Source organism: Phyllobates terribilis, unplaced genomic scaffold, assembly GCF_046119375.1.
Source record: "Phyllobates terribilis strain yellow unplaced genomic scaffold, ASM4611937v1 Scaffold_314__1_contigs__length_2217976, whole genome shotgun sequence".
Taxonomy (NCBI): domain Eukaryota; kingdom Metazoa; phylum Chordata; class Amphibia; order Anura; family Dendrobatidae; genus Phyllobates; species Phyllobates terribilis.
In genome coordinates, this window is record NW_027363074.1 from 769,579 (window position 1) to 785,952 (window position 16,374).

Here is a 16,374-nt window from a genome sequence, read left to right on the forward strand (position 1 = left end):
GAGAGCGTGTTTAAATTTGACACCAAAATCGTTGATTAGTCGCGACCGCGACCAATCAGCATAGAGGTGTTTAAATTTGGCGAGAATACTGCTGATTGGTCGCGGCCGGCTTCCGCGACCAAACAGCAGAAAGATGCAGAGCGGGGTTTAAATTTGGCGCCAAAATCGCTGATTAATCGCGGCTGACGGCCGCGACCAATCAGCAGAGCGTTGTTTAAATTGGGCGCCAAAATCGATGATTGGTCGCGGTCGGCGGCCTCAACCATTCAGCAGAGCGTTGTTTAAATTTGCCGCCAATTTCGCTGATTGTTCGAGGCTGGCGGCCGCGACCAATCAGCAGAGCGGGGTTTAAATTTGGCGCCAATAATGCTGATGGGTCGCGGCCGGCTACCGCGACCAATCAGCAGAGCGTTGTTTAAATTTGGCACAAAAAACGCAGATTGGTCGCGGCCAGTGGTTGCGACCAATCAGCAGAGTGAGGTTTAAATTTGGCGCCAATACTGCTGATTGATCTCGGCCAGCGACCGATCAGCAGAGCGGTGTTTAAATTTGGCGGCAAAATCGCTGATTGGTCGCAGCTGGAGTCCGCGACCAATCAGCAGAGCGTTGTTTAAATTTGGGGCCAATCTCGCTGATTGGACGCGTCCGGCGTCCGCGACCAATCAGCAGAGCGTTGTTTACATTTTGCGCCAATACTGCTGATTGATCTCGGCCAGCGACCGCAATCAATCAGCAGAGCGCTGTTTAAATTTGGCGCCAATCTCACTAATTGGTCGCGGATGGTGTCCGCGACCAATCAGCAGAGCGTTGTTTAAATTTTGCGCCAAGCTCGCTGATTGGTCGCGGCTGGTGTCCGCGACCAATTAGCACAGCAGTGTTTAAAAGTGGCGGTAAGATCGGTGATTGGTCGTGGCGGCTATTTAAATGTAGCGCCCAAATTGGTGATTGGCCGCGGGCAGCGGCCGCGACCAATCAGCAGAGCGGTGTTTAACTTTAGCGCCAAGATCACTGATTGGTCGCGCTCTCCGCACGCGACCAATCCGCAAATCGTATTGGTGAGGAGCAGGGAGCGTAATCGTATTAGTGAGGACCGGTGGACATGAGCGGGCGCTCGGAGCAGAAGTATCCCGACCCGCAGCGCCGCTCCCCGGTCCTCTCTTCACACCCTAGCCGCTGATGTCCCCACAGTATCCGCATGGTGTTACAGAGGTCCAGACATTTGTGTTAAAAATCGGTGATTGGTCGCGGGCAGCGTCGGCGACCAATCAGCACAGCGATGTTTAACTTTTGCGCTAAGATCAGTGATTGGTCGGGTCCGAAGACCGCGACCAATCATCGAATCGTCTTGGTGAGGACCGGCGCTGCCTCTGCGGCTACTTCCGCTGCGAGAACCCGGGACATAGCGGGCGCTCGCAGGAGAAGTATCCCGACCCGCAGCGCCGCTCCCCTGTCCTCCATTCCGCATGGAGGTCAGAGGCGCCGGCGGTCCTTCCGCTGATACCGGCCGGGAGATGAGCGCCTCGCGCCGCTCATTTCCCGGCTGCATCTCCGTCCCGCAGATGGGTCCGGCGGTCGGGGTCCTTCTGCTGGTACCGGCCGGGAGATGAGCACCTCGCGCCGGTCATCTCCCGGCTGCATCGCCGCTGAGCTCCGTCCCGCAGATGAGCTGCTAACGGCCGCCATCTTTTTTCAGAAATCCCGCGGCGCTGATTGGCCGCTGGCGGACCAATGAGCAATGCGGGATTTCCTGGACAGACAGACAGACAGACAGATGGGATAAGACGATTATATATATAGATACTCCCTGCAACCACTTTGATGTTGCACTTTACTGCAATGCTGTGGCAGCCAAAAAAACGTCATTCTGGCATTTTGATTTTTTCCCCATTACAATGTTTACTGATCAGATTAATTAGGAGACTTGAAGCGGCGATCGTCTGATCGCTTGTGCTGTACATACACTGCAATCTATAGCAGAAATCACCATCTTCTATGAACGCCGGCCCATAGGAGGGTCATAATGACATGTATGGGAGGTCATCAGCAGACCCCCAGCTGTCATGACAACCCATCGGTGCCCCACAATCACGTGGCAGGATGTATGACGCGCTTCCAGCCGACGTGCGTTAAATCCCGCTGTCAGTGATTGGTTAATAGCAGCAGGCGGAGCAACAGTACATCAGCAGCTATTAAAGGCACATGATGGTTGATTAAATCAGTCATCATGTGCAGGGAAATATGTGGGCTCGGTGTGCAAGATCACATCAAAGGCAGGGACACGACCTTTGACGTAAATATACGTCAAAGATGGTGAAGCGGTAGAGCAAAGCACAGGTTGCAGCCTCTTCTCTAATATTCAAAGACTGGCTGAAAATACTCCTGAAAAATACTATGAGGAGGATTTTTACTCTTCTGTAAAAAATGTAGAGCGACCTCTGCAATGCGGTATACATTTCTTTACAATGGGTCCCAATAGTGGACGGATGCCTCATCATCCATCCTGACAGTGGCCACTAGGGGGCCACACACCTTCTATGTGTATGCGCCCAACAATGGCCACAAACGTAATGTGCACCGAGCCCAACAGAGTCATCAGAGAATCCAAGAGTCCCACCCTCAGCCGGCATGCCCCATCGTCACTTCAGCAGAAATACTGCAGCAAGAAGTATCTGTATTAGTAAAATGAACAGTTGCTCCATGATTCCTCAATGTTTTTGCGTCTCTCATCATGTCGGAAGTGTGAGACATAATTCCCAGGTAAGTGTGCACTGTACGGATATAGGATGTAGGATGTGTGCAGCAAGCCATACCTGCAGAGCTTGTAGGAAGCCCAGCTCTTCATCCTTTATGCATCCCATAAACAGGACGGTGAATGTTTCAGGGCCAACGACACGGAATTTTTGTGCAATTTCCTATAAACCCAAGAAGACCATATTAGCTTGTTATTATCCAGCTCGCGACATCACTGCTTGAGTATTGCAAGAAAAATCTAACAAAAATCAAAATCTCAGGGAAAGCGTCACTTTGCCGTTCCCAGAACAGCCGGGTGGCCAGTGAAAAACACAGTGAAGGGGGCGCAGTGCTGCACCAGTGCCCAGGATCAGTGGGGTCCAGCGCCGGACTGGAGTACCTGGGGCCCACCAGGAAAAAATCAATCTTGGGGCCCACCAGCACCATGCAGTTACCGTATATAGGAATAACATAAGTCCACAAACTCTTTCAAAATGAATCAACTTTATTAACCAATAAATAACCAATATAACGAATAAATAACAAACTAAAGAAACACTCCTGGCGAAAGAGGAACACTGTTATCTTATTCACACCAGTGTGTGATAAAGTGCCATAACAGAACAATAACAAGAAATACTTTCAAGGTACATTCTCTTAAAGTATAAGTGCCACAAATTGAACCTGCATCCATCTGGCATCCCAGCAGCCGGCATCATTGTAGCAGCACCAAACTTGGCCGCTGGGAAAAGTAAAAGAATTCTGTAAGCATTTTGGAAGTTTGTATTGCACGATTTCCTCTCCTCTATAATACAATACCATTCAATTGTTAGTGAAAGGCCCAAAACAACAAATAAACTCACACTAACAGTCAATCAGCAGCAAAGTTACAAACGTTTTTTTTCAGAACAGAAGATGACATTGCATACGTATTAATAATGTCATCATAGTCTAAGTTCCTTGAAATGTCACACTCAATGTTCAACAGAAGGAGGGACTCTAAAAGCTCCTGTCCAATCGAAGCCCTCAGACGATTTTTTACAATTTTCAGCTTTGAGAACACTCTTTCACATGAAACCTGGGTGCAAGCAAGTGTAAGAAGGGTCTTGTAAACTGCAAAAATGTTTCCATAAGCAGCAGAATGTAAATTGTAGTCATATAAAAGTCTGTAGCAGCAGGAAAGACAGTTTTTTTGCGGGACGAGTTGTACTTTCAGATGCAATCATTTATTTTACCATATAGTGTACAGGGAAATGGCAACAAAAATTCCAAGTGCAGTAAAATTGCAAAAAAAGTGCAATTGCACGTTTGTTTATTGGGTTTTTTAGTCACCATGTTCACTATATGGAAAAACCGACGTGACAGGGTGATGCCTCGGGTCAGTACGAGTTTGTAGATACCAAACATGTATACCTTTACTGGTATCTAAGTGGTGAAAACAAATTCATAAGTTTGAAAAATCACACTTTTCACGCCATGTTCTGCGCACCGTAGTGTTCTCATTTTTTTGGGTCTGGGGCTTTGTGACGGCTTATTTTTTGCGTCTTGAGCTGACGTGCATCTCTGCTGCTCTGTAGTAGTCACAACACAGGGAGAGGTTAACCATCCAAGTATTTAATATGTATTGCAAATAAAGAATGTTCCCATTCTTAATATCCGAAAAAACAAATGACTGACAACTATCCCTAGACTAATAATACCATATAGAAGAGAGAAATACCGCCACACCATGACCAGAACACATACCACCACATAGTGATGAAATACTACCAAGTACAAGGTATATATACTGCCACACCATGAGAAGACGACATATTACCACCACATAGTGACTGTCCGAATAATACCACATACAAGGGACAAATTCCGCCACGCCATGACCATGGCACATAATGGCACCAGATAGTGACTGATAATGAAAATGTAAAAAAGCTCTGTATATAGAGTCAGTGTACAGATAATGTAGAGATTATCAGTGACATTATGCACAGGACTCCTGTGTATAGGGTCAGTGTAGAGGTAATACAGTGATCACCAGTGACATTACACACAGGAGCTCTGTATATAGTGTCAGTATGTGTGTATAGGTAATACAGCAATCACCAGTGACATTACACACAGGAGCTCTGTATATAGTGTCAGTGTGTGTGTATAGGTAATACAGCAATCACCAGTGACATTACACACAGGAGCTCTGTATATAGTGTCAGTGTGTGTGTACAGGTAATACAGTGATCACCAGTGACATTACACACAGGAGATCTGTATATAGTGTCAGTGTGTGTGTATAGGTAATACAGTGATCACCAGTGACATTACACACAGGACCTCTGTATATAGTGTCAGTGTGTGTGTATAGGTAATACAGTGATCACCAGTGACATTACACACAGGAGCTCTGTATATAGTGTCAGTGTGTGTGTATAGGTAATACAGTGATCACCAGTGACATTACACACGGGAGCTCCGTGTATAGTGTCAGTGTATGTGTATAGGATGTACAGAGATCACCAGTGACATTACACATTGGAGCTCTGTATATAGTGTCAGTGTGTGTGTATAGGTAATACAGTGATCACCAGTGACATTACACACAGGAACTCTGTATATAGTGTCAGTGTGTGTGTGTACAGGTAATACAGTGATCACCAGTGACATTACTCACAGGAGCTCCGTGTATAGTGTCAGTGTGTGTGTATAGGTTGTACAGAGATCACCAGTGACATTACACACAGGAGCTCTGTATATAGTGTCAGTGTGTGTGTATAGGTAATACAGTGATCACCAGTGACATTACACACAGGAGCTCTGTATATAGTGTCAGTGTGTATGTATAGGTAATACAGTGATGACCAGTGACATTACACACAGGAGCTCTGTATATAGTGTCAGTGTGTGTGTATAGGTAACACACATACTCACCAGTGATGTCTCTAGGTGAAGTTCTTTATCTGCCGCAGACCGATATATCTCATCTTCTATGCAGGACTTATCTCTGCAGAAAATAACATAGTTTGCTATAACTGATCACTTCCAGAGCACAATCTACACTTTTCTCAAGATTTCTACACTGCATGAAATGACAAAAAAAGAAATCTAGTGCCGCACTACACAGTAACATTGCTCCGGTGTCATTCTGTGCCGGCTCATCTCTGTCAGCAGACATATTGTCAGATGGCAAAGATGCAGCAGAGCTGAAGACAGAAGACCTATGGATTACGTTGGATTGAGGATTTTTCTTTATTAAAAATGGAGTCCCTAAATGTGTTTTATTTTTAATAGAAAAAAAAAAATTCTGTCTTTTTTTTCTGTTTACTAGAAATTCATGGTGGCTATGTCTAATTTGGCGTGACACCATGAATTTCGGGCTTAGTACCAGCTGATAATACAAAGCTGGCCTGGTACTAACCCGATTATTACCCAGGGTGCCACTCACCACCAGGGCCGCTGGAAGAGCCGGGTAAAGCACCTGGAAATGGTGCTATGAGGAATGCGCCACTTTCAGGGGTGGCTGCGGGCTGCGATTATCAGCGTGGGGGGCCAAGAACGCTTGGGCCTTACCATGCTGCGAATCCCAGCCCCCAGCTGCCTTGTTTTATCTGGCTGGCGATCAACATATGGCGGGAGCTGGGCAATGGGCATAATTATCAAATAATATATACCTGACAGGGGCCCATACATTCTCCTGCCTCCAATAATATATACCTGACAGGAGCCCATACATTCTCCTGCCTGCAATAATATATACCTGACAGGAGCCCATACATTCTACTGCCTCCAATAATATATACCTGACAGGAGCCCGTACATTCTGCTGGCTCCAATAATATATACCTGACAGGGGCCCATACATTCTGCTGGCTCCAATAATATATACCTGACAGGGGCCCATACATTCTGCTGGCTCCAATAATATATACCTGACAGGAGCCCATACATTCTCCTGCCTCCAATAATATATACCTGACAGGAGCCCATACATTCTCCTGCCTCCAATAATATATACCTGACAGGAGCCCATAGATTCTGCTGGCTCCAATAATATATACCTGACAGGAGCCCATACATTCTGCTGCCTCCAATAATATATACCTGACAGGAGCCCATACATTCTGCTGCCTCCAATACTATATACCTGACAGGAGCCCATAGATTCTGCTGCCTCCAATAATATATACCTGGCAGGAGCCCATAGATTCTGCTGCCTCCAATACTATATACCTGACAGGAGCCCATAGATTCTGCTGCCTCCAATAATATATACCTGACAGGAGCCCATACATTCTGCTGCCTCCAATAATATATACCTGACAGGAGCCCATACATTCTGCTGCCTCCAATAATATATACCTGACAGGAGCCCATACATTCTGCTGCCTCCAATAATATATACCTGACAGGAGCCCATAGATTCTGCTGCCTCCAATAATATATACCTGACAGGAGCCCATAGATTCTGCTGCCTCCAATAATATATACCTGACAGGAGCCCATAGATTCTGCTGGCTCCAATAATATATATCTGACAGGAGCCCATACATTCTGCTGCCTCCAATAATATATACCTGACAGGAGCCCATACATTCTCCTGCCTCCAATAATATATACCTGACAGGAGCCCATACATTCTGCTGCCTCCAATAATATATACCTGACAGGAGCCCATACATTCTGCTGCCTCCAATAATATATACCTGACAGGAGCCCATACATTCTGCTGCCTCCAATAATATATACCTGACAGGAGCCCATACATTCTGCTGCCTCCAATAATATATACCTGACAGGGGCCCATACATTCTGCTGCCTCCAATAATATATACCTGACAGGAGCCCATACATTCTCCTGCCTCCAATAATATATACCTGACAGGAGCCCATACATTCTGCTGCCTCCAATAATATATACCTGACAGGAGCCCATACATTCTGCTGCCTCCAATAATATATACCTGACAGGAGCCCATAGATTCTGCTGGCTCCAATAATATATACCTGACAGGAGCCCATACATTCTGCTGCCTCCAATAATATATACCTGACAGGAGCCCATAGATTCTGCTGGCTCCAATAATATATACCTGACAGGAGCCCATAGATTCTGCTGGCTCCAATAATATATACCTGACAGGAGCCCATACATTCTGCTGCCTCCAATAATATATACCTGACAGGAGCCCATACATTCTGCTGCCTCCAATAATATATACCTGACAGGAGCCCATACATTCTGCTGCCTCCAATAATATATACCTGACAGGAGCCCATACATTCTGCTGCCTCCAATAATATATACCTGGCAGGAGCCCATACATTCTGCTGCCTCCAATAATATATACGTGGCAGGAGCCCATAGATTCTGCTGCCTCCAATAACATATACCTGACAGGAGCCCATAGATTCTGCTGCCTCCAATAATATATACCTGACAGGAGCCCATACATTCTCCTGCCTCCAATAATATATACCTGACAGGAGCCCATAGATTCTGCTGCCTCAAATAATATATACCTGACAGGAGCCCATAGATTCTGCTGCCTCCAATAATATATACCTGACAGGAGCCCATACATTCTGCTGCCTCCAATAATATATACCTGACTGGAGCCCATACATTCTCCTGCCTCCAATAATATATACCTGACAGGAGCCCATACATTCTCCTGCCTCCAATAATATATACCTGTCAGGAGCCCATACATTCTGCTGCCTCCAATAATATATACCTGACAGGAGCCCATACATTCTCCTGCCTCCAATAATATATACCTGTCAGGAGCCCATACATTCTGCTGCCTCCAATAATATATACCTGACAGGAGCCCATACATTCTGCTGCCTCCAATAATATATACCTGTCAGGAGCCCATACATTCTGCTGCCTCCAATAATATATACCTGACAGGAGCCCATACATTCTGCTGCCTCCAATAATATATACCTGTCAGGAGCCCATACATTCTGCTGCCTCCAATAATATATACCTGACAGGAGCCCATACATTCTCCTGCCTCCAATAATATATACCTGACAGGAGCCCATACATTCTCCTGCCTCCAATAATATATACCTGACAGGAGCCCATAGATTCTGCTGGCTCCAATAATATATACCTGACAGGAGCCCATAGATTCTGCTGGCTCCAATAATATATACCTGACAGGAGCCCATACATTCTGCTGCCTCCAATACTATATACCTGACAGGAGCCCATAGATTCTGCTGCCTCCAATAATATATACCTGGCAGGAGCCCATAGATTCTGCTGCCTCCAATACTATATACCTGACAGGAGCCCATAGATTCTGCTGCCTCCAATAATATATACCTGACAGGAGCCCATACATTCTGCTGCCTCCAATAATATATACCTGACAGGAGCCCATACATTCTGCTGCCTCCAATAATATATACCTGACAGGAGCCCATACATTCTGCTGCTTCCAATAATATATACCTGACAGGAGCCCATAGATTCTGCTGCCTCCAATAATATATACCTGACAGGAGCCCATAGATTCTGCTGCCTCCAATAATATATACCTGACAGGAGCCCATAGATTCTGCTGGCTCCAATAATATATATCTGACAGGAGCCCATACATTCTGCTGCCTCCAATAATATATACCTGACAGGAGCCCATACATTCTCCTGCCTCCAATAATATATACCTGACAGGAGCCCATACATTCTGCTGCCTCCAATAATATATACCTGACAGGAGCCCATACATTCTGCTGCCTCCAATAATATATACCTGACAGGAGCCCATACATTCTGCTGCCTCCAATAATATATACCTGACAGGAGCCCATACATTCTGCTGCCTCCAATAATATATACCTGACAGGGGCCCATACATTCTGCTGCCTCCAATAATATATACCTGACAGGAGCCCATACATTCTCCTGCCTCCAATAATATATACCTGACAGGAGCCCATACATTCTGCTGCCTCCAATAATATATACCTGACAGGAGCCCATACATTCTGCTGCCTCCAATAATATATACCTGACAGGAGCCCATAGATTCTGCTGGCTCCAATAATATATACCTGACAGGAGCCCATACATTCTGCTGCCTCCAATAATATATACCTGACAGGAGCCCATAGATTCTGCTGGCTCCAATAATATATACCTGACAGGAGCCCATAGATTCTGCTGGCTCCAATAATATATACCTGACAGGAGCCCATACATTCTGCTGCCTCCAATAATATATACCTGACAGGAGCCCATACATTCTGCTGCCTCCAATAATATATACCTGACAGGAGCCCATACATTCTGCTGCCTCCAATAATATATACCTGACAGGAGCCCATACATTCTGCTGCCTCCAATAATATATACCTGGCAGGAGCCCATACATTCTGCTGCCTCCAATAATATATACGTGGCAGGAGCCCATAGATTCTGCTGCCTCCAATAACATATACCTGACAGGAGCCCATAGATTCTGCTGCCTCCAATAATATATACCTGACAGGAGCCCATACATTCTCCTGCCTCCAATAATATATACCTGACAGGAGCCCATAGATTCTGCTGCCTCAAATAATATATACCTGACAGGAGCCCATAGATTCTGCTGCCTCCAATAATATATACCTGACAGGAGCCCATACATTCTGCTGCCTCCAATAATATATACCTGACTGGAGCCCATACATTCTCCTGCCTCCAATAATATATACCTGACAGGAGCCCATACATTCTCCTGCCTCCAATAATATATACCTGTCAGGAGCCCATACATTCTGCTGCCTCCAATAATATATACCTGACAGGAGCCCATACATTCTCCTGCCTCCAATAATATATACCTGTCAGGAGCCCATACATTCTGCTGCCTCCAATAATATATACCTGACAGGAGCCCATACATTCTGCTGCCTCCAATAATATATACCTGTCAGGAGCCCATACATTCTGCTGCCTCCAATAATATATACCTGACAGGAGCCCATACATTCTGCTGCCTCCAATAATATATACCTGTCAGGAGCCCATACATTCTGCTGCCTCCAATAATATATACCTGACAGGAGCCCATACATTCTCCTGCCTCCAATAATATATACCTGACAGGAGCCCATACATTCTCCTGCCTCCAATAATATATACCTGACAGGAGCCCATACATTCTGCTGCCTCCAATAATATATACCTGACAGGAGCCCATACATTCTGCTGCCTCCAATAATATATACCTGTCAGGAGCCCATACATTCTCCTGCCTCCAATAATATATACCTGACAGGAGCCCATACATTCTGCTGCCTCCAATAATATATACCTGACAGGAGCCCATACATTCTCCTGCCTCCAATAATATATACCTGACAGGAGCCCATACATTCTCCTGCCTCCAATAATATATACCTGACAGGAGCCCATACATTCTGCTGCCTCCAATAATATATACCTGACAGGAGCCCATACATTCTGCTGCCTCCAATAATATATACCTGTCAGGAGCCCATACATTCTCCTGCCTCCAATAATATATACCTGTCAGGAGCCCATACATTCTGCTGCCTCCAATAATATATACCTGACAGGGGCCCATACATTCTCCTGCCTCCAATAATATATACCTGACAGGGGCCCATACATTCTGCTGGCTCCAATAATATATACCTGACAGGAGCCCATAGATTCTGCTGGCTCCAATAATATATACCTGACAGGAGCCCATAGATTCTGCTGGCTCCAATAATATATACCTGACAGGAGCCCATACATTCTGCTGCCTCCAATAATATATACCTGACAGGAGCCCATACATTCTCCTGCCTCCAATAATATATACCTGACAGGAGCCCATAGATTCTGCTGGCTCCAATAATATATACCTGACAGGAGCCAATACATTCTGCTGCCTCCAATAATATATACCTGTCAGGAGCCCATACATTCTCCTGCCTCCAATAATATATACCTGTCAGGAGCCCATACATTCTCCTGCCTCCAATAATATATACCTGTCAGGAGCCCATACATTCTGCTGCCTCCAATAATATATACCTGACAGGAGCCCATACATTCTCCTGCCTCCAATAATATATACCTGACAGGAGCCCATACATTCTCCTGCCTCCAATAATATATACCTGACAGGAGCCCATACATTCTCCTGCCTCCAATAATATATACCTGTCAGGAGCCCATACATTCTGCTGCCTCCAATAATATATACCTGACAGGAGCCCATACATTCTGCTGCCTCCAATAATATATACCTGTCAGGAGCCCATACATTCTCCTGCCTCCAATAATATATACCTGTCAGGAGCCCATACATTCTCCTGCCTCCAATAATATATACCTGTCAGGAGCCCATACATTCTGCTGCCTCCAATAATATATACCTGACAGGAGCCCATACATTCTCCTGCCTCCAATAATATATACTTGACAGGAGCCCATACATTCTCCTGCCTCCAATAATATATACCTGACAGGAGCCCATAGATTCTCCTGCCTCCAATAATATATACCTGACAGGAGCCCATACATTCTCCTGCCTCCAATAATATATACCTGACAGGAGCCCATACATTCTCCTGCCTCCAATAATATATACCTGACAGGAGCCCATACATTCTCCTGCCTCCAATAATATATACCTGACAAGAGCCCATACATTCTGCAGCCTCCAATAATATATACCTGACAGGAGCCCATACATTCTGCAGCCTCCAATAATATATACCTGACAGGAGCCCATACATTCTCCTGCCTCCAATAATATATACCTGACAGGAGCCCATACATTCTCCTGCCTCCAATAATATATACCTGACAGGAGCCCATACATTCTCCTGCCTCCAATAATATATACCTGACAGGAGCCCATACATTCTGCTGCCTCCAATAATATATACCTGACAGGAACCCATACATTCTGCTGCCTCCAATAATATATACCTGACAGGAGCCCATACATTCTGCTGGCTCCAATAATATATACCTGACAGGAGCCCATACATTCTCCTGCCTCCAATAATATATACCTGACAGGAGCCCATACATTCTCCTGTCTACAATAATATATACCTGACAGGAGCCGATACATTATCATGCCTCCAATAATATATACCTGACAGGAGCCCAGAGATTCTGCAGCCTCCAATAATATATACCTGACAGGAGCCCATACATTCTCCTGCCTCTAATAATATATACCTGACAGGAGCCCATAGATTCTGCAGCCTCCAATAATATAAACCTGACAGGAGCCCATACATTCTGCTGCCTCCAATAATATATACCTGACAGGAGCCCATACATTCTCCTGCCTCCAATAATATATACCTGACAGGAGCCCATACATTCTCCTGCCTCCAATAATATATACCTGACAGGAGACCATAGATTCTGCTGCCTCCAATAATATATACCTGACAGGAGCCCATACATTCTCCTGCCTCCAATAATATATACCTGACAGGAGCCCATACATTCTCCTGCCTCCAATAATATATACCTGACAGGAGCCCATACATTCTCCTGCCTCCAATAATATATACCTGACAGGAGCCCATAGATTCTGCTGCCTCCAATAATATATACCTGACAGGAGCCCATACATTCTGCTGCCTCCAATAATATATACCTGACAGGAGCCCATAGATTCTGCTGCCTCCAATAATATATACCTGACAGGAGCCCATAGATTCTCCTGCCTCCAATAATATATACCTGACAGGAGTCCATAGATTCTGCTGCCTCCAATAATATATACCTGACAGGAGCCCATACATTCTGCTGCCTCCAATAATATATACCTGACAGGAGTCCATACATTCTGCTGCCTCCAATAATATATACCTGACAGGAGCCCATACATTCTGCTGCCTCCAATAATATATACCTGACAGGAGCCCATACATTCTGCTGCCTCCAATAATATATACCTGACAGGAGCCCATACATTCTGCTGCCTTCAATCATATATACCTGACAGGAGCCCATACATTCTCCTGCCTCCAATAATATATACCTGACAGGAGCCCATACATTCTCCTGCCTCCAATAATATATACCTGACAGGAGCCCATACATTCTCCTGCCTCCAATACTATATACCTGACAGGAGCCCATAGATTCTGCTGCCTCCAATAATATATACCTGACAGGAGCCCATACATTCTCCTGCCTCCAATAATATATACCTGACAGGAGCCCATACATTCTCCTGCCTCCAATAATATATACCTGACAGGAGCCCATACATTCTCCTGCCTCCAATAATATATACCTGACAGGAGCCCATACATTCTGCTGCCTCCAATAATATATACCTGACAGGAGACCATAGATTCTGCTGCCTCCAATAATATATACCTGACAGGAGCCCATAGATTCTGCTGGCTAAAATAATATATACCTGTCAGGAGCCCATACATTCTGCTGCCTTCAATAATATATACCTGACAGGAGCCCATACATTCTGCTGCCTTCAATAATATATACCTGACAGGAGCCCATACATTCTCCTGCCTCCAATAATATATACCTGTCAGGAGCCCATACATTCTGCTGCCTTCAATAATATATACCTGACAGGAGCCTATACATTCTGCTGCCTTCAATAATATATACCTGAAAGGGCCCATACAGTGCTGCCAATATGATTAGCGAACCAGGGGGGCCCTCTGTTCTCTGTACAGGGCCCAGGGGGGGTAGGGGGCGGGGATTGGGGGCGTGGCCAATGGGACCCAGGGCCCACCGGTGGATTTCCTGATCCTCCGTTGGGCCAGAACGCCCCTGGTGGGGTCCCTGTGCCCCCCTAACAGGTGACATACTAACTAGCTGAAAATTTACACCCCAGCACCATCTTTCTATCTCTTAAGCTGACAGTGGATGTGTTGGTAGTGTGGCGCCCCTGAGGGTTCAGTCGCCACAGGGGTACTGCACCTCAGAAAGAGGTGTGGTATCTCCTCTCTCAGGTAAGGATGGAGCATCACACAAGACCCTACTTCACACTCAACACTACACCACTCCTGTCCTGTAGGGGGCCTAAATGCACCAGGGTGCTGCCCCGGCCCGCGATAGAGGAGATGGGGGGGAACCAAAGATAGTGGGAACCATGTGGTGGGTGAGGGTGGAGGAAGCACTTTACTTTAGCATCATATATATACAGTGGCCATCTTTATAACCTAGTCTTTTGCCGTGGTTCCTTGGGAAAGTCAGTCAGCACAAAGCTGCGGCCGGCTCAGGGGTCACGGTTCCCGGTCTCAGGCCTCGAGACGGGGGGTTGGGGCAGAGTTGAGTTATAGCTAGCTCTGTCCCCGGTCAGAGTCCAATCAAGAAGGCCCAGGAGGGGAGCAGAGGAGATAGGCTCCACAGACGAAAGGATCCCAGGAGGGTACGGACGGAGCGGAGTCGCCACCTGTATTCTTCACTCTGGCCTAGCCTGAGGGACTCCTGCCGCAAGAGGGGACCGGCCCCCGATATCTGACAGTGTACTTCACGTCATCGTTAGAAAAGCCCGGAGGCTTAGTGGATCCCAGGGGGACACGGACGCAGCGGAGTCGCCACCTGTATCTCTCAACCTGTGTATATCCAGTGGGACCCGGCCTTACTCCACGTTCACATCACATACCGTCAGGAGAGGACTGAGTGGGAGAATCTAGGAAAGAGAGGAACACCCCAGCGGGGTCTTGACAGGTGCTCCTGATCTACCTAGAAGAGCTGAACCCCCTTCCTGGTGGACGCAGCGCGCCGCGAGAAGCAGAGAGAAGCTTCGCAGCTGCTACTTCATCAAAGTGAGTAAATCTTGGATGACTTCACATACTGCCTCCGTTTGCTCATTCCTGCGCGGCACTGCACCCACCACAACTCCCCAGATCCTCCATACTGCCCTGAGGCTTACTCCGCCTGTGGGGAGTAGTACCAAACAAGCTGCCAGAACATCAGCCTCAGAGGACTGCTGCAGCGCTGGTGGCCATCACCAGAAACCACAGGTGGCGTAGTCGAACATCCACTCATCCAATAGCCCATTCTTTTTATGTGACAGCCCTGGGCACGGACTGGGTCGCGGCCACGACGACACCCACATACCCCCACCATATATTGACCCAGTACCGAGTAACCCCACCGCTCAAGGAGGGTGTCGCAACGTGGCGTAGTCGGCAGGATCGCGTGCCCGCAGCAACGGAAGAAGATAATCCCATTGCCGCCGGGTACTGTGCGCCTTTCACAAAAGACTGTCGTTACACACTCAATGTGGTGCCCGCCCAAGAAGAATGGACACCATTAGGTGCCAAAACAACAGCAACTTAAGACCTCCTATCGTGGGCCAGGTTTCCCAATGGTGCGAAGAGCTAAGACCGCTCCTTGCATTAGAGACTGTCCGCATAGTTGTGTCCGTCAAAACGGATGGGACTTCCCAAGGAGTGCCCGTCAGCCAGCCGCCCGGGAGCCTCCCAAAAAGGAGGAGGCAAAAAAGGCCGCACCTTGCAGCAGAGATGGACGCAGCCAAGGAGATGTCCTCCGACGCTGGCCCACCAGCTGCCACCTCCCTCGGTATGGAGGGAATGTACCTGACCCAGGAGGAGGCCGAGTTCCTCCGCGGTGAAATCCAGGACCTGACCCGGAGGGTCGAAGAGGCCAAGCGACTGGCCGCT